This window comes from Pongo pygmaeus, chromosome 12 (assembly GCF_028885625.2).
Source record: "Pongo pygmaeus isolate AG05252 chromosome 12, NHGRI_mPonPyg2-v2.0_pri, whole genome shotgun sequence".
Classification (NCBI taxonomy): Eukaryota; Metazoa; Chordata; class Mammalia; order Primates; family Hominidae; genus Pongo; species Pongo pygmaeus.
Window position 1 is genome coordinate 76983332 of NC_072385.2, and position 19992 is coordinate 77003323.

Genomic DNA, 19992 nt, shown 5'->3' on the forward strand with positions numbered 1-19992 from the left:
TTCTGTAGTGGTTGTACTAATTTACGTTCCCACCAACAATGTTTTTTTTTTTTTAATACTTTAAGTTTTAGGGTACCTGTGCACAATGTGCAGGTTAGTTACATACGTATACATGTGCCATGCTGGTGTGCTGCACCCATTAACTCGTCATTTAGCATTAGGTATATCTCCTAATGCTAACCCTCTCCCCTCCCCCCACCCCACAACAACCACCAACAATATTTAAGTGTTCCCTTTTCCCTACATCCGTAACAGCATCTGTCACTTTTTGCCTTTTTAATAACATACCTTCTAACTTGAGTACGATGATATCTTGTTGTGGTTTTGATTTCCATTCCCTTGATGATTAGTGATGTTGAGCATTTTTTCATGTGCCTTTTGGATATTTGGATGTCCTTTGAGAAATGTCTATCCATGCCCTCTGCTCACTTTTTAATGGGATTATTTGGTTTTTCACATTGTTAGTGTTTCTTATATATTCTGGATATTAGTCCCTTTTTGGATGAATAGTTTGCAAATATTTTCTCCCATGCAACAGGTTGTTTCTTCACCCTGTTGATTGTTTTCTCTGCTGGGCAGAAGTTGTTTAGATTAATGTAGTCCCATCTGTCTACTTTTGTTAGGTTTGTCTGTGCTTTTTAGCTCTTAGCCATGAAATCTTTGCTTACACTAATGTCTTGAAGTGTTAACTCTATCTCTAGTTTTTTTCTCCTACTAGTTTTATAGTGTTTGGTGTTACATTTAAGTCTCTAATCCATTTTTAGTTGATTTCTGCATACTGGGAGATATATGAGTCCAGTTTCATCTTCTGCATATGGATATTCAATTTTCCCAGCACTATTTATTGAAGAGGGTGACTTTTACCCAGTGTTTGTTCTTGGCACCTTTCTCAAAAATCAGTTGGGTATAAATACTCAGATTTACTTCTGGACTCTATGTTCCATTAATCTATGTGTCTGTCTTTATAGCAATACCATGTTGTTTGGGTTACTATTGCCTTGTAATATATTTTGAAGTGAGTTGCCTCTAGCTTTGTTCTGTATGTTCAGGATTGCTTTGGCTATTTGGGCTTTTTTTTTTTTTTCTTTTTGCTTCTAAATGAACTTTAGGTTTTGGGGTTTTTCTACTAATCTTGTAAAAAATAATGTGGGTATTTTAATAGAGATCGCATTTTTATTGCTTTGGATAGTGTGGTCATTTAAATGATATTAATTCTTCTGATCCATGAGTATAGGACATGATTTCATTTATTTGTGTCCTCTTCGATATCTTTCATCAGTTTTCCTTATAGAAATCTTTCATCTCCTTGGTTAAATTTATTCCTAGGGTCTTTTTGTTTTGTTTGTTTGTTTTTGTAGTTACTGGAATGGGATCGCCTTCTCAATTTCTTTCTCAGTTCATTATCATGAATAGAAATGCTACTGATTTTTATACGTTGATTTTGTATCCTGCAACATTATTGAAGTTATTTATCAAATCTAGGAGGTTTTGGTGAGGTCTTCAATGTTCTAGATATAATATGATATCATCAGCAAAGAGGGACAAATTGACTTCCTTTTTTTCAATTTGGATGCCTTTTATTTTTTTCTCTTGCCTAATTTCTCTGGGTAGAACTTTCAATACTGTGTTGAATAGGAGTGGTGAAAGCAGGCATCCTTGTCCTGTTCCAGACCTTAGAAGGTAGGCTTTCAGCTTTTCATCATTCAGTATGATGTTAGCTGTGGGATTGTCAAATATTGCATTAATTATGTTGAGTTATGTTCATTCTATTCTTAGTTTGTTGAGTTTCTTTTTTAATCAGAAATCAAAGTTGAATTTTATCAATGATTTTTCTGTATCTATTGAGATGATGGTACGGTTTTTGTCCTTCATTCTTTGACATGATATACCACATTTGTTGATTTGTATATGTTGAACCATCTTTGCATCCCTGGCACAAATCCCACTTGGTCATGTTATATTATTTTTTCAATATGGTACTGGATTTTGTTTGCTAGTATTTTGTTGAAGATTTTTGTGTCTAGGTTAGGGATATTGGCCTGTAGTTTACTTTATTTGTTGTATCCTTGTGTAGCTTTGATATCAGTGTAATGCTGACCTAATATAATAATTTAAAGAGATTTCCCTCCCCTATAATTTTTTGGAATAGTTTATGGAGGACTGGTATTAGTTGTTGTTTAATTGTGGAATTTAACTCTGAATCCATCCAGTCTTGGGCTTTTCTTTATTGAGAGACTTTATTTACTGATTCAGTCTCACTAGTCATAATTGGTCTGTTTAGGTTTTCTATTTCTTCCTGAGTCAATCTTATATGTTTCCAGAAATTTATCCATTTCCTATAGGTTTTTCATTTTTGTCAGAACATAGTTATCCATAATAGTCTCCGATAATCTTGTATCATCAGAGGCTAATATCTGTGGTATCATTTTTAATGATGCCTCTTTTTTCATTTCTGATTATTTGAGTCATCTCTCATCTTTTCTTCACTATTTTAGTTAGTGATTCATCAATCATTAACTAACCTTTAAAACAACCAACTTTTAGATTTGTTGACTTTCTATATACTTATAGTCTCTATCTAATTTAGTTCCATTGGGTCTTTATTATTTCTTTCTTTCTGCTAATTTGGAGTTTGATTTGTTCTTGCCTTTTTAGTTCCTTAAGGTGCATCATTAGATTGGTTATTTGAAATCTTTCTAATTTTTTGATGTAAGCATTTATTACTACAAACTTTTCTCTTGTCATTGTTTTGCTGTATCTTACAGGTTTGACTATGTTTTATTTCCATTTTCATTTAAGAAATTTTTGGAGTTTCATCTTAATTTCTTTATTGATGCAATAATTGTTTAGGAGCATGTTGTCTAATTTCCACACATTTGGACAGTTTAAAGATTCCTCTTGGTGTTGATTTCTAGTTTTGTTTCATTGTAGTCTGAGAAGACACTTGATATGATTTCAGTTTCTCACACTTCATTGAGATTTTTTTTTTTGGCCTAACATATGTTCTATCTTGGAAAATATTCCATGTGCTATTGAAAAGAATGTATATTCTTCAGTTGTTAGGTAGAATGTTTGGTTAATGTCTGTTAGGTACATTTGGTCTAGCATCTAGTGTAAATCTAATTTATCTTTGTTGATTATTTTGTCTAGATGATCTATCTAATGCTGAGAGTTAGGGATTGAATCCTGCCACTATTATTCTATTGCAATCTCTCTATTTACCTACTTATTTATTTATAGACAGAGTTTTGCTCTGTTACCCAGGCAGCAGTATAGTGGCACAATCTCTGCTCACTGCAACCTCTGCCTCCTGGGTTCAAGCAATTCTTCTGGCTCAGCCTCCCGAGTAGCTGGGACTACAGGTGGCCACTACAATACCCAGCTAATTTTTGTATTTTTAGTAGAGACAGGGTTTCACCAGGCTGGTCTCTGACTCCTGACCTCAAGTGATCCACCCGCCTCAGCCTCCTAAAGTGCTGCGATTACAGGTGTGAGCCGCTGCACCTGGCAGAAATCTCTCTCTTTAGATGTAGTGTTACTTGTTTTATCAATCTGGATGCTCCAGTGTTGAGTACATATAATTTAGAATTGTTATATTCTTTTGCTGGATTGATCCCTTTATCATTATATAATTACTCCAAGCCACCAAGGAAGTCACAGATACCACTGACATCATTTACAGCAGAAGAAATATCATACACAGGCTACACTACTGCATGCACCCCAAATCAAAGCCAAAATACCTGACCCAACCAACAACATATATACATCTTTAGGAAAGGGTTTTCCCACACACAAGCAAATTCAAAAAATTTGAAGAAGTGACTGCCGCACAGACTGTACAGATATCAAATTAAGGGCATAGGGAACATAAAAAAGAAAACATGACACCCCTAAAGGAACACAATAATTCTCCAGCAACAGTTCCCAGTCAAAAAGAAATTCATGAAATCCAGGATAATGAATTCAAAATACTGGTTTTAAAAAAGCTCAAAGATACAAGAGAATTCTGAAAAACAATACAGAGAAATCAGAAAAATAATTAAAAATATTAATGAGAAATTTATCAGAGATATAGATATTATTTAAAGGAAACAAACAAATTCTGGAACTGAAGAATTCATTGAATAAAATACAAAATACATTTAAAAGCTTTGAAAACAGACAAGATCTGGCCAAAAAAAAAAGAAAAGAGTTTCATAACTTGAATACAGATTATTTGAAATAACTCAGGAAAAAATAAAGAATAAGGAATATAAAAGAATAAGTAAAGCCTTTATGACATTTGACATACCATAAAGAGACTGAATAATCCTGTTATTGGTGTTCCCAAGGGAGAAGAGAGACTAAAAGGGTTAGAAAACCCCATTTAATGAAACAATAGATGAAAAGTTTCCAAGTCTAGCAACAAATATAGACATTCAGCCACAGGATCCCAAGGCCACCAGTGGAACAGCTGCACTATGGACCTGCCACCAGGGAGGACTGGATCATTCTCAGTGGAAGCAGCGTAATCAGGCAGCTGTAGAAGGAATGGTTCGTTCATGCTTCAGTCCCATGCCAGCTCACATCAGTGGCAGTGGTATTTGTCGTCGGAGCACATAGAAGTGCCTGGCCTCTCCTCTCCTTTGGTTTGGCAGTGGCAGCAGTGGCAGCAGTGGTATCAGCTCTAGGGCAGGTCATAGTCCTTTGGGGGCTGGGCTCTCAAACTGGCACACGTTGCCATTCTTTTGTTAATTAATCATGTACTGCCCACAATATTTCTTGGCTGTTATATTGAATTATGATTTAGTTAACATGCTTTTGAACTGTTTGCACTTTCTCTTTCTGATGCTTAGGGAAGCAATAGGCTGTGGTGGTAAAGAGAACAAGTTCCAATGTCAGACTGTCTGGATAGATATTCCAGCTTTATTACTTAAAAACTGTCTGACTTGGAATATTTGTTAACATTTTCAGACCCTAGTTTTCCCTTTGAACAAAAAGGGGTGATCTACATCCACTACATAATGTTTTTCATTATGATTAAATTTAATAATATCCTTAAATGTCTTCACTCAGTGTTTGACACATCAACATTTAGTATGATTGTTGGTTGTAGTCTCAAAATAAAGAGTAGTAATTATAGTATTGCCTTAACACCAAACTATAAGCATATCAGAAGCAGAGAATCTTTCTGTTTCACCCCTCTCAAGTATATTGCACAGAGTAGGTAGTCAAAACTGTTGTTTGATTTTCTGAGCCCAATGATATTCTTATTGTAACTCTTCAGAAGCAAGGATTACAAATCCAGTCTATAAAATATGAAAGCAAAAAGATATCTGCTTAAATAATGTAATTTGGTTACTACCTAGTAGCAGTCCATTCAAAATTCAATTTTAGATCTTGATATAACCAAATTAAGAGGTCAAATAACCTCTGCGAGCAAGGGATAATTCTTGGGTATTTTAATTCATCTCTTTTTATCCAAGATTCCTTGCTTAAGAATTTCATTACTGACCATGTTTTCATCACATCTTCAAATAAATTTATAGTAGATAAAATCTCAACCTTCTCAAGTATAGAATTACATTTTATGTACAGAGGCATTTCTCTATAGCTAAAGATTGATAGCCAGTTCATATTTCTATCATTACTTTAAAGGAGAATAAATCATGTGTATATAAACAGTTAAACTTATATATACGTATGAACTATGTGTACTACAATGCTAGCAAATTTAGGAAAAGAATTTACTGATAAGTTTAATAATTTGAAAATGAAGAAATGACATAATACTTGATATATTTTCTACATCTGGATAATTTGAATAAACTTTAAAAGTTGATCTTTGTTGTATTAGGCCACTTTTGTGTTGCTATAGAGAAATACCTCAGACTGGGTAATTTATAAAGAAAATAGGTTAAATTGGCTTACAGTTCTGTAGGATATACAAGCATGGCACCAGCCTCTGCTCAGCTTCTGGGGAGGCCTCAGGGAGCTTTTACTTATGAAGACAAACTGGGAGCAGGGTCATCACATGGTGATAGCAGAAGCATGAGAAAGGGAGGTGCCACACACTTTTCAATAATCAGATCTCATGTGAACTCACTCATCACCAAGGGGATGGCACTAAGTCATTCATGAGAGATATGCCTACATGATCCATACACATCCCACCAGGCCCCACCTCCACCACTGGGGATTACATTTCAACATGACATTTGCAGGGACAAATATCCAAATTATATCACTTGTCTTTATTTAAATTCAATGCAGTATTGAATTATAAGTCTGGAAAGATTCATGGAAGATTTGTGAACCTAACTCAGTCGATTCTATTTATTCAATTTATCATATTTATTCAATCAGTAATTCTTACATTGAACCTTACATGTGTCCAGTGTTGAACCACATGTTAAAGAAACAGACTAATAAGAAGCCAGCCATGTCTAAATTCAAGGGACTCACAACCTAGTGAAGAAAATAGACACATGAGTATTTTAAAATGCAGTTAAGTACAAAATAGAGTACCACATAAGATGGAATATATGGAATGTTGTCACTAGAGAAACAGGATGTCAGTATCAGTGAAGGCTTCACACATGAGGTGGCGTTTCAGTTGTGTTCACCCCAACAAACTGGAGATACTGTCCTATTCAAATGTGTACACACATTCACACACAAGCAAAAAGATGTAAACAATTGGAAAAATTGCAAATAGTGTGGCATTGACGAGTGCATTTGTTGAAGTAATCAGATAAGGATGGTTACTGGAAGAGAGGATACAATGAAAGGCTTCACAATCTTCCTACTGATAATGAATAAAGTATTTTAAATATTAGATCATATTCGTATCTTGGAAATATATTTATGAAGTCTTGGTAGGAGATGCTTTAGAGAAAAAGAATTCAATTGGGAAACTATTACACTAGCTCATGTAAGGTATGAAGAGATAAGAGCAATAGGAATAGAAAGAATGAGAAAAATATTATCGATATCCAGGAAGTAGACTTCACAGTAGTTAAGGACTGGAGGAAGCTAGAGAAAAACAAATATAAGACAACTCGAGTTTTATAACTTGAGTAACTTGGGGGCTAGTGATCATATTGATGATATTTATCAATAGTGAATAACAATACAAAACAGATGGGGTGGGGGGGAAGCCAAAAGGTGAAGTAGAACAAATACAGCAGTGTAATAATAACGAGAAAAAGATAAGAAAAACAGTTTTATTAATACAAACAACTAGCATTTATTACAAGTTTATGACATACCAATCATTGCACTAAATTCTTTGCATATTATACCTCATTTAATCATGAGTGAGCTATAATAAGAGTGTAAACCAGAGAGTAAGTGATTCTTCTGCGTAGACCTTACCACAAAATGTTGCATATGGGCAACAGTTTGGGGGTTCTGAGGATCGAGGTTGGGTGGGGCATTTCATTCTAAGCAGTGGGAAGCAAAAGGAGTCAAAGATGATTTAGCCAAAGTCCTAAAACATCACCAAGAGTCAAGATAAGGAAAGTAAAATAATCTCAAGTGAAAAACACAGGAGCATATTTGAAAATACAAGCTAAAGCCAATAAAGTGTGGAGCAGAGGATTTAATAACAGTTCTTTGTTGAACCTTAGCCATGGGATGTGAAGATGTTAGAAGCATAGCTAGAGGAGACCACAGGTAATTCAACAAAGAGTTGTGGGGTTTGTGTAAGGGTTATTTTTTAGTATACAAAAAACTAAACTATTGATCATCCTCATCAATCCTACCCTCCCCTACATCTTCACAATTTTAGTTAACGGTTACTGAGTTTTACCAGTTCCTCAGGCCCAAAACTATTTCTATCAGAAATGTAAATTTTATATCTAATTTTTAACAAATAAAAGTTAATAATCCTTTACTTCCCCCTGGATTATAAGGTTTTTCTTTCCCCTTCTCCCAAATGAAGTTGTTTATACAAGTATCCTAAGTTTGATGGTGTTTGTTGCCCCACTTCCACCTCCAGCCCCAGAAGCTTAATATGATATAAAGGAGAAAAACCTTAGGAGGTTTTCGTCCCTTTCTCAAGGTAATCTCTCTTCACAACCCTCCAAGCCTACACCATGAGGGACACTTTCTTAAGATTCCCACCAATCTTTTTGTGAGTATGCATTGAAGTCCATGAAGGACAGCCTACATAAGTGGGTGCAAATTCCCTAGTTACTTTGGAACTCAGGGGTTCTATATTCTCTTCTGGTCCATACTTAGTCCTTTCCAATTCCTTAACAATTTTAGCTAAATTCCTCTTACAGCACCTGGTGAATCTTCCACACATAAGCAAATACTTGTGTCCTATATCTCCTTGCAGACAGCCATATTTGCTTAGATTTCAGAAAAATCAGTTGCTCTGCAATATCAGCTCTCTGATGGATTTGAGAAAATGTGTAAATTCATAGATCATCTGACTTTTTTGCTGTTGTGAACATGAGAGCAATGCTTTTTCCAGCTTTCCACATTCCAGTGTACAACAGAAGTCCCAGTAAGCCTATGCCATTCTTCAGTCCACAATTTTACACCATATGCACTATCACCCAATCTTATAGACTCTATTGTAAAACTATCCATATTATGACCAATTCTTACCAACTCTACCATCACCACTCTTGTCCAAGCCAACCTCAACTCTCCCCTGGATTTTGTGATGGTCTTCTAGTTAATCTTCCTGCTTCTGCCCTCAACCCTCCATGGCCTTTGGAGAACCCAGAGAAGCTACCACACAGAAGCTAAAAGATGTTGATAAAAACCAAACCAGATCACAACTTTCCCTCCTCATACCCCTCCAATGGCTCCATTTCTCACTATCAAAGCTAAAATCCATATAATTGGCTACAAAGCCCTGCATGATCTGTGCCACCTCCTCCTATTATTCTTTCACCAATTGTTCAAGCCACTTTGGCTGCCACATTCTTCACACATGGCAGGCATGTGCCTCTGTTAAGATCTTTATACTGTTACCTCTTATAAAATTCTCTTTCCCCAGATCTGCGTGCTTTGTATTCTTACCTCCATGGTACAACTATCTTTCCGTAAAATCCTCTTCTCAGTGAAGCCTTTTCAGACCACCATATTATGAACCCCTCAGTAGTACCTATCACCATTTGCTATATTTCTATTTATTTATCTTTTCCTCCCCTCGCCAGAATTTAACTGTTTTTTCATTCAATATTCTATCTTTAGTGCCTAGAAAGGAGCCCATCCCTGTGTACATTAGTATATATTTGTTGAGTGAATGAATATTTATAAATTGAAAAAAAAGCCAGTGAAAAGAGATGGATTAATGGCAAAGAAGAAAGTGAATGATTACAGATGGAACAAGAAAATTGAGGTGGAAGGAGAGAATGGGATACAGAGCACCAGAAAATGAGTCGGACTTGGTGTTTCTCCCTTTGTAACTGGAAGATACAGAAGTTGGTAAATGTACGGGGAGTGGGGCAAATAGTTGAGAGAATTTGTGTTGGACCACTCCTGTTTTCTTGCTGATGTCATGCCATTTGCTGAGATTTGGGCAGGGTATGTAACTCGTAACAAGCAGGGGTTGAAAGGGACAACACCCAAAGGACCAAGATCATCTTTGGTTTTCCCAAGTATACCTAAATTCTGCTCAATGAGAGCTAAGCAAAAGTTTAAAGAATTTGGTTCCTAGGTACTATCCATGGAGCATTAAAAGTAAAACTCTGGAATAATTGGCAGTTTTATTTTTCTGCTCTCCATAACCTGAAAAATAAAACACAATTTGTTTTCGTGTTGCTTATCTTGAGACATTAAGTAAGGTTATTTTGAAGGTTTTTAAGCTTAAATACTGTTTGAAACACCCAATTTACTTGCATTTTTGTATGAGAGGTTCTTCTAGTTAAGTTTATGAAATATTTGCTTTACAATACCTACCAACCATTTTCAAATAGAAAATACAAATTACACGACAAATGGGAGGAGGGAGAATGACATTAATTTAAATGCCTGCACGTCTGAATTCTCCATTTTCTATGAAAAATTGGATTTGGCCAAGGCTGGAACTGACATACCAGAATATCTCAAAATTCAGTAATTCTTTTTTTCTACTTTCAAATCATTTTAGAGTTGTCATGTTGGTACAGCTGCAGGATTTCTGGTGTTCTGTGCCTTCACTGCAAGTCTTTTGGCAGGTGGATGCAGAGATAACAATAATTCCACTCTTGGGTGCCATATTATTAATACTCCCTGGCATCTATGAATAACTTCATCTTTCAGCCATATCTGATTCTGTCATAGATAAGCAGAACTTACCTTTGTGTAGAATAAAGCTGCATGTGATTTAATGAGAAAAATATTAATAAATCTCCATTATGTTGATGTCTTTTCAAGAGGATATCAAGACATATGATAACACTGGTATTTTGCTTATTAAATGCACATAAAGTGGATGTTTGCTTTTGAAGTTAAACAATAATGCTGCAAAATGACCTGTGTAAATCACATCCCTTCTTACTATGCTTGCTAACCAGAAAATAATTAACATGGATTTTCTGACAGTTAAAATTGGCAGATACATATTTATCAGCCTTAAATCAAGCAGGTATATAGGATAATGATAGCACACATGCTCGACAGAAGAAGGAATACATTAATCAATAAGAAACAATGAAGATACTTTGGTGACAGCAAAGAACACAGACCCAGGAATACAGTATATTCTATCAGAATAGAATTTAGTGTCCAATAATAGACAAAGTAAGCAACACTTCGGCATTATCAGCCGCTAGCTGTGTGACTTAGCAAGTTACTTAACCAGCCTGGGACTCTGTTTTCTTATTTGTTAAATGAAGGTAATAAGACCTACTTAACACAAGGTATGTGGATTAAATGAGATAAATGTATATAATAATTGTTCAATACTATACCTCATATACAGTATGTGATCATTAAAGAACTATTAGTTGTCTTTTTGCTTTCTAAATCCTCAAAAACTTTGTTCAGGGACCAATCCTTTTCTGAGCAGACATTATGCACCATGCATAGAATCAAGCATTTTTCACGCATTACCTAGGTGATGGTGTTCTAGATAAAACTTAAAACAATGTGGGATATATTATTAACATTTTATAGATGAAGACACATGTTTAGAAAATGTCAGTAACTCATACAAGGTCCTACAGCTAAAAAACAACAAAGCTAGGATTTCTGACCTCAAAATCAAATAGTTAAGGCTCAACATAATCTCAGGAATTGATAAAGCATATATTTTTTGGACTTGATCATTTTATATATCATCTCCCTAATCCTTAAAATATGAACAAGACAGAAACCTCCAGACCTTACTCCTCCATGTTCAACTTTACTTACTCCCATTATGTAAAATTAACCAGGCAATATTGTCTGAGCAAGCTTGTCCAACCCGCAGCCTGCAGGCCACATGCAGCCCAGGACGGCTTTCAATGAGGCCCAACACAAATTCGTAAACTTTCTTAAAATATTATGAGATTTTTTTTTTCTCAGGAGCTATTCTTGTTAGTGTATTTTATGTGTGACCCAAGACAATTCTTCTTCTTCCAATGTGGCCCAGGGAAGCCAAAAGATTGGACATACTCCTGGAAGGTAAGCCAAAACTGAATGTCCCAAGACACATTGACCAATGGGGGCACCTCTGAAACCATGCAGTCACAACTTCCCTCGCAGCTACCATCACCATTTTGCTGAGTGCATGACCAAAATTTCTCCTAGGCCAGGAGAAAAAAGAAAAAAAAAAAGTTTCTTCTATTAAAACATCTAACAAAAATGAGATATAATATGCAAATGCTTGTATCTCTAATCCATAAGGTTTCTGGTTTTTTTCACCAAGAGTAAAGAATATCTAGCTAATTGAGCAAGGAAAAATCACAGAACAAAGACTTAACCCTAACAAAATATTCAACCTGACTTTATCCAAAAATGTTTAACAAAAATACTGATTGGAATATTGTGGCTATTCCAGAAAGATCCTAAGTTACTTGTTGCTAACGATGCTAATGAAAATAGCTACTGTTTATTGAGGAACTATTACAAGCCAGACACAAAAAAAGCAACTTGCCCAAGTAGATACAACTAACAAGAAGGAGAGCTGAGAATTAAAACCAATGCTGTATAACTCCAAAACTTATACTCTAACCAGGAGGCAATGTTGCCTCTGCTCTTTAGTCACATAATAAACTAATAGAAAACCCTCCTGTATCCCTGACACTACCACAACTAACATCTGCAAAAATGAATGATTTTATTTGCTTGTTTTGGCTTACAAATAATTGACATATACTGTCTCATTTTATCTGAAGGTGCCCCAATTCTTTTCAAGATAAGCAAGCATCAGGATGTTTTACTCTGTATTCTACTTCCACCAAACTGAAAGCACAGTGCCATGAATTTCTTCACTCCCAGAAATTAAGCATAAATACAAAATATTCCGCAATTTTTTACCATACCACTTCCCACATAACCATATTATATCTGTAATAAAGCATCACCAATATTCACCAATTATCCACCCCAGATATTAAAAATTAAGCAAATGCATTCTAACCCAGGAAGGAAATTTAAAGAACAAAAAGCAACTATCTGACCTGGCATTTGACCAGAATCTTCAGGTTAAATAAATCCAGTTAAGAATTTTACCCTTGCAAAATGACCCTGATGTTTTTATAATCATCTTGGTCTATCTTTAAGAGTTTCTCTGAAAACATACTTGAAATATTTTAAAAGAAATTGAGGATCCTAATGCTAGGCAAATACATTAAAAACAACCAAAACTAACTGCCATTGACATTTGTCAATCAAGGCCTTGTCATCCAGAATCTTTAATGAGGTAGGAAATATTGTATTGAGCTCAGAGTAATTTTCAAAAATCAAGCAGTAGACAAAAAAGCAAATGAACTAGCAACAAGAAAGTAAAACTCCATAATATTTTGGTGATAATATTGATTTAAACTTTAATTCAGATGAGTAGAAGGCCTTATAAATAATTGCCACTGAAGCAAAACAAGTCCCTTCACCCCTTTTGGTTGTACATCTGATAAACACCAATTTATTTGACCATAAGCTATCCCTGTGGGTCATTAAGTCATTTTAAAAGATCAAATTAATTATGCTGTCCAGATATTTTGGAGATGTTTATTCAGTCAGTCACTAAGCACTTCTGAAACCTCTATTTTATGAAAATACTTCCTATGAACAAAGTCATACATGTTATGGAGCCTGCCTTTAAAGAACTCACAGTCCAATGATACATATACATATGAATATAGCCCAGTCTTTAACTTCTAACCTCACTAGACATATCTTACAGACACAAATGAAGGAAATAAAATTTGTAAATTCTAAGACCTATTTTTATCACCACTCACCTGATGATGTTCTTTTACTCTGTGACCAGAACTCATGGAAATAAAACCACTCAGATCCTTTCAACAAGCTTGCTTTGGTCTCAAGAACTTGAAGTATTTTTAATAGTGTAAAGTGAGATAAATCTATTTTAGAGATAATACTCTAATTTCTACATCAAAATCCAAACATGTTGCATTTACATGCAGTCAGTCCTGTTGACAACATGATGCAAACTGCTTTTCTAGGGACAAAGGGCCATCCACAAATACATATTTAGTTCCAGCTTCCAGTTGTAGTTAGTGGCAAAGAAGTAAAATATATTGAAATTTTGTTTAAATGGATTTGTTAAATTCTATGCTGTATATGTGGATCCAGAAGAAATCAACAAAATGAAAGTATTAACCACATTCTTTTACATATATTGTATCATGTATACGTGTATGTTCAGGTAGATAGATAAATGAGTCAGCGGTGATAAGCAGTTAGAATCACATGAGTTTATGTCTACATTTTATGCTTAATGGAAAATAGGTATGGAGATTTGATATAAGGTGTGTTTAAAACATCTGCATGGCTTCTGAACTTTCTCTTCTCCCTTCCTTTTCCATCATATCTACCTGTCTCTGAACTAAGAATTCTTGAATTTCTTCAAAACTGAGTGCTGACCATGTTCTTTCTGGGAAATAAAAAGGATGAGGGCAAACAGGAGACATAGGTCCTCTTAAATACCCCCGGTACCTTCAGTCGAACAGGCAGATGGCCACACATTATGGTTTACAAACAGTGACTATAGGGAGATCTAGAGAAATCAACTCTCATTTCCAATATAGAAAACCAGATAATGTTGTCTAAATTTTTAACATTAAATTTAGAAGAAAATAATAATTATATTATAAATTGCTGACCCACTCATCTTTAAATGTATTATTTTTATTGGGGAGTTATTTTAAAAATATATAAAAATGTTTCCAATTTACCCATCTATTTTCTGAATATTCAGCTTCCTGTGGATATCAACAATAACATAATTTTCTGTAGGAGCAATAAATCAAGAATGAGTATCTTTCCTCATACCAAGGAAATAAATCTGAGAGTACATTGCAAGGTATAAACATAAAAGAATTTCCATTATATGAAATACACCATATAGCTATGATTACTTCACAGTTAAATAACCCTTCCATATTCCTGAATGTCCAAGGAAGAACTTAATTTTCAATAGAAATTCTGCAGAATCTTAAGCTTCTTTCTACTCATGGTACTGGAAAGAGCCTAGTGGGTATGCTGACATCCTTTTGTCTGATTCCCCAAGATCCATTCCTATATTAAGCCATCAGACAGTAAAGAACATTTACCACATTATCTCAGCCCTTCAAAGAATTGCTTTCACTGAGACACAACTTAATGTAATGTTCTTATCCTCTATTTAGGGTCGATACAGGAACCATTAGTTTGGACAGTGTTTCTTTATGTTTGAAGATTTTATTCCTAGATGTTCCCTGTACAACAACCCAGAAAACAAATTTATTTTTTCCCAAGAAAAAAGTTTTCCTTGTATCTTTTTATTGTCAAAAAATTAAAAATAATAAACTTACCTGCATTTCTATTTTTGTTTTCCTTAACATCTGAAAACTCAAAACCAAATCTCTTTGCTGTTATCATCTTGTTTTGGCTTAACCCAGGAAACAGAATCTATTTAATCAGGATGCAAAAAAATTGTCAGCTCTTAACAGATACAATACAATGTACCTCTTAATAATATGAGTTAGCATTTCCTTAAGACACCAGGTATAGTGGCTGAAATGAAGTAATTTTCTTTATTCAGGGATTAAACCATATTATATTTTACTACAGCTTTCCACTGATGCATTATGGAAATAAAATCTCAAATGCAACTACTTATTCCCACAATGGCATTTCAAATGCTGTGTCATCTGAGAAATGACTTCCACTTAAAAGGCAGATATTGAACTAAGTTTAGGCAAAGTGCAAAGTGTACTACAGATTCAGGACAATTCAAATAATAAGACAACTTCACTAAATTTATGACCAAAGGCATGTTGCATAGTTCCTCGCAAGTTAGGCAATGCAATTCCTAAAAATAGTTGGAATAGGGAATCCTCCACATTAGTCATATGTTAGAAAATTAGAAATATACTCTGACCACTGCAGATAGGTTTTTCCATACTTCTCCTCTCTTTTCCTAACATTGCCTTTTTGTGCTAGTGTGCTGTAACCTGTTCAGCTGGAACTTCTCCACTTAAAAGAGCTATTTGGAAGATCCCCAGCGTTTCTCACTGAATTTCAACTCAAGACTAAAAATGAGATAAGATAACTCAAATATTCCTTATTCATGATAGCTAATGTGAAATTTAGTTTAGAAGTGAAAGGTGGAAGAGATAAAAAGTACACTAGCTCCAAATTACATTTTATCAGATAATCAAATGAGCATCTATCATATCGTAGCATCTTTGACTTGTTGAATTGAATAAAGATAACAGTTACATGAGCTATCATGATTTAAAAAAAACACCTTAAATGGGGATTAAATATGCAATCCCCCATGTTTGTGGGCAAACAATTCATGACACTAACTGACAAAACACCATCAGCTAGACAAGCCCTTGAAGTCAACTCAAAGTTCTTATTGCTGCATTAACCTGGCTACATTAAAATGCACTTTTTCTTCATATACTTGAGGCCATATAAATATTACCTATGGAAGTTGTAACAAATTAATGAGAACTCTGATAAACATGACAGATTCGACACATTTATAGCTGCAGTTTCCAGGACTATCACTAAAACTAAAATAAATCGATAAACATGGATAAGACACAGGGCAAAGCAAATGAGAGTATTAACCAGAGTACATAAGGCATATCTATAAAGACATAGAGAAGATGGAAATATGATGCATGAGTGGTAACTGTTTTAGTAAAGGAAGATAGTTGAAACTTGAAGACCTGCCTGGGAAAAAACAAAACTGAAGATCAAGACAATTTTAGCTGGAGAATGAACAAGAGACTCAGTAACTGAAAGTGCAGATATTTGTGTAGGAGGAAGTAAAAAATAGGTCTCAAAAAGAGAAAATGTGTTCAAAGTCTTTACAAAGAGATTTCAGACCCTCATATCTTTTCCTGCAACATGAAGAAATATGGAATAAGTTTCTAGAAAATTTGAAAAGTGTTAACCCGTGGATATGAGCCTGCACAGATGAGGGCAAGAATATTGCACCATTATGAAAACAAGAAAATTAACTGAATTTTGCATTCTAAAAGCAGACTCCCAGCCCACTTCTCATGCTCTGCTCCTAGAATCCAAACAGCCAAGTTTATACTCCTTTCCTGGGCAATAGATTATAATGGTCAACCAGAGGTACTCTGATCAGAACCAGAAAACAGATTTACAGATACTGATATTGGGCTTATCCAAATGACATAGCCAAGTTCCTACTTGACAGTGTTATAGAAAGATGACATATTTTGCACAAAAAGAGAACTCACAAATATTTTTTAAGTTCTAAGTCTTATAAAGAAATAGGCTATCAAAACATCACAAGATTTTGAAAAACAACCTTCAATGAAAAACAGAAAAGGAATACAAAAGGAAAATAAAACATAAAAAAAGAGAACACTAATGATAAAGTTTTAGTATTTTCTTCTGCTCTCTCCAGTAGCTTGAAGAGAGAGTACCCTTCCAAGTTACTGGAGAGAGCAAAAGGAAACACTAAAACTTTATCATTAATGTTCTCAGAGATAATGGAAGTTATTGCAATGACAATATAAAAATAGATGGCTATAAACTGAAACAGAGAACAAAAAAGAAAATATAATAGGACAGCAGAAATGAGAAATTCAAGAGAAAGGTTAAAGTTTAAATTGAGAAAATTATCAGAAACACAGAAACAAAAAGAAAATAACTAAAAAATATAAAAAAGAAGGAAAATTATAGGATCAATCTAGATGTTCCAACATTCAAATAATTAGAGCTCTAACATCTAGAAACAAAGCATTAAAAAAGTAGAGGGCATTTAATTATCAAAGAAATACTACAAAAAAATTTCCCAAAAGAAATTGAGTTTCCAGACTGAAAAGATCCCTTGGGTACCCAGCACAATGAATGAAGAAGATCCAAGCCAACATAATTATTATGAAATTTAAAAATAATAAAGATGATGGAAACATTCTAAAAGCATCTAGGGAGATAAATAGATTACAAACAAAGAATCAGGAATCAGAATTATATGTGACTTCTCAGTAGCACACTGAAACCCAAAAGACAATGCAGGAATGGTTTCAACATTTTAATCTGAGAGAACATAATTTCTAATATCAAATTTTATACAAAACCAAACTATTAAGTACATGTATCATGAACTAAAGACATTTTCAGACTGTGGAATTAAATAATAATAAATAAAAATAATACATTTTATTATTATAAATAAACAAAAAATGTATTCTCACCATCTCAGGAAGATACAAATGAATATGCTCTACCAATATAGTAAATAAAAAGACAGAAAGCATTGGTGTGGCACTACCAACTTCTCACCCAATATCCACTCCTCCTCTTCCATAGGAATGCAACTTGAGTTTAGTCCAGATAGCAATGCCCAACCAAAAGGCTGTATCAGAATCCCCTATTTCATTTCACAAGGCATGGGGGATAACATCTAAGCAAAGACTTTTTTTTTTTTTTTTTTTTTTTTTGAGACGGAGTCTCACTCTGTCACCCAGGCTGGAGTGCAGTTGTGTTATCTTGGCTCACTGCAACCTCCACCTCCCAGGTTCAAGCAATTTTCTGCCTCAGCCTCCCGAGTAGGTGGGATAACAGGCACCAGCCACCATGTCTGGCTAATTTTTTGGTGTGTTTTTAGTAGAGACGAGGTTGCACCATCTTGGCCTGGCTGGTCTTGAACTCCTGACATTGTGATCCACCCGCCTTGGCCTCCCAAAGCGCTGGGATTACAGGCGTGAGCCACCGTGCCCGTCCTAAGCTGACACTTTCAAATAGTTCCTTCAAAGAGAGACCAACAGCCAACAAGAACTGTTTGTCTTCTCTCTACCTCTTTCCCACTTCCTGCTTTGAATATACATGTGACATCTAAGATCCAGCAAACATTTCATGACTTTCAGAAGAGAGGTCATGCTTGAGTATTCTGTCACAGAGAAAGGGAAGGAGCCAGAATCCCTGATGACTTTTTGGAGCTATCGTAACTGCATAGAACTAGCTCTCTACTACTTCTATATCAGCCAAAAGTCAATGGATTACTTGTTTAAGTCATTGCTGTTTTGGTGTCTCTTAGGAGCAGTCAAGTGCAATTTATAACCAATACACTTGAATCCAAGAAGTGAGCTTTATCAGATTAGTGAGTCAAAGAAAATTCTTACAATGACAGGGAGAAAATTTGCAAGATGACAATTGTATACCTGAGCACATTGGAGTAAGTTCCACCCAGGGAAAATTGAACTCATAGATTGACTGATGCTTCTGACATATTAAGAGGTGTTTGTAGCTATCAGTGAATTTATGTATAAAACTAAGCAAACATACACACAATGCCATTAACTCCAATAAACACAAAACGTGAGCCAGGCATGGTGGCTCATGCCTATAATCCCAGCGCTTTGGGAGGCTGAGCGGGTAGATCACTGAGTTCCGGAGTTCAAGGTCTGGCCAACATTGTTAAACACTGTCTCTACTAAAAATAAAAAAAAAAAAAATAAATTAGCTGGGTGTCATGGCGTATGCCTGTAATCCCAGCTATTCGGGAGGCTGAGGCAGGAGAATTGCTTGAACCCAGGAAGTGGAGGCTGTGGTGAGCCAAGATCGCACCAAAAAGTTTGTATGGAAAATAAAATAATTGTATGATGTGTAATTCCATTGTGAACAATACTTAATAACAACAGTAATCATCTATAAAATTAAGGTTGTGTTTCTCAACTGGAGGTAATTTCGTACCCCAAGGGATATTTGGTGATGTCTAGAGACATTTTTTGTTATCGCAATGTGGGATGTGCTGCTAGCATGTAGTGGGTAGATGCTAGGAAGGCTCATAAGCATTCTACAATGCATACCACAGTCCTTCAGGACAACGAACTATCCAGCCCAAAATGTCAGTAGTGCTGAGACCGAGAAACCCTGGACAATGGATACACATTAGAAACTTGGAACAATTATTTAAACAAAAATTACAGTTTTGAGAAGATATAGAAGTGTAGGCATTTGGGAGTGTGTATGTATGTATAAAACAGAGTTAGGGTAAGAGAGTTAAAGCTCATCTTTCTTAGCACAAAAATCAATTTGCATCTTAAATTTGAAAATCAAAAATCTCATCTACCTCATAAATATATACACCTACTATGTACCCACAAAAATCAAAAATTAAAATATTAAAAAGTGAAAAAATGTTTAAGTGTATTGCTTAAAAATATGAAGGCAAATAACTATTCAAACAGCTAAAAGTGATGAATGTGGTTGCTTCCATACAGTGGGAGTACAGAGTGGGCAGGAACAGGGAAGGGTGTGCTACTGCAGTTTGTTGCAAACTACTTAATAATGTTTGAATTTTTAAACCACAATAATTAGGTTTATGTTTTTAATAAACTGTATTAGTGTATTATATTAAGAAAAAAATGG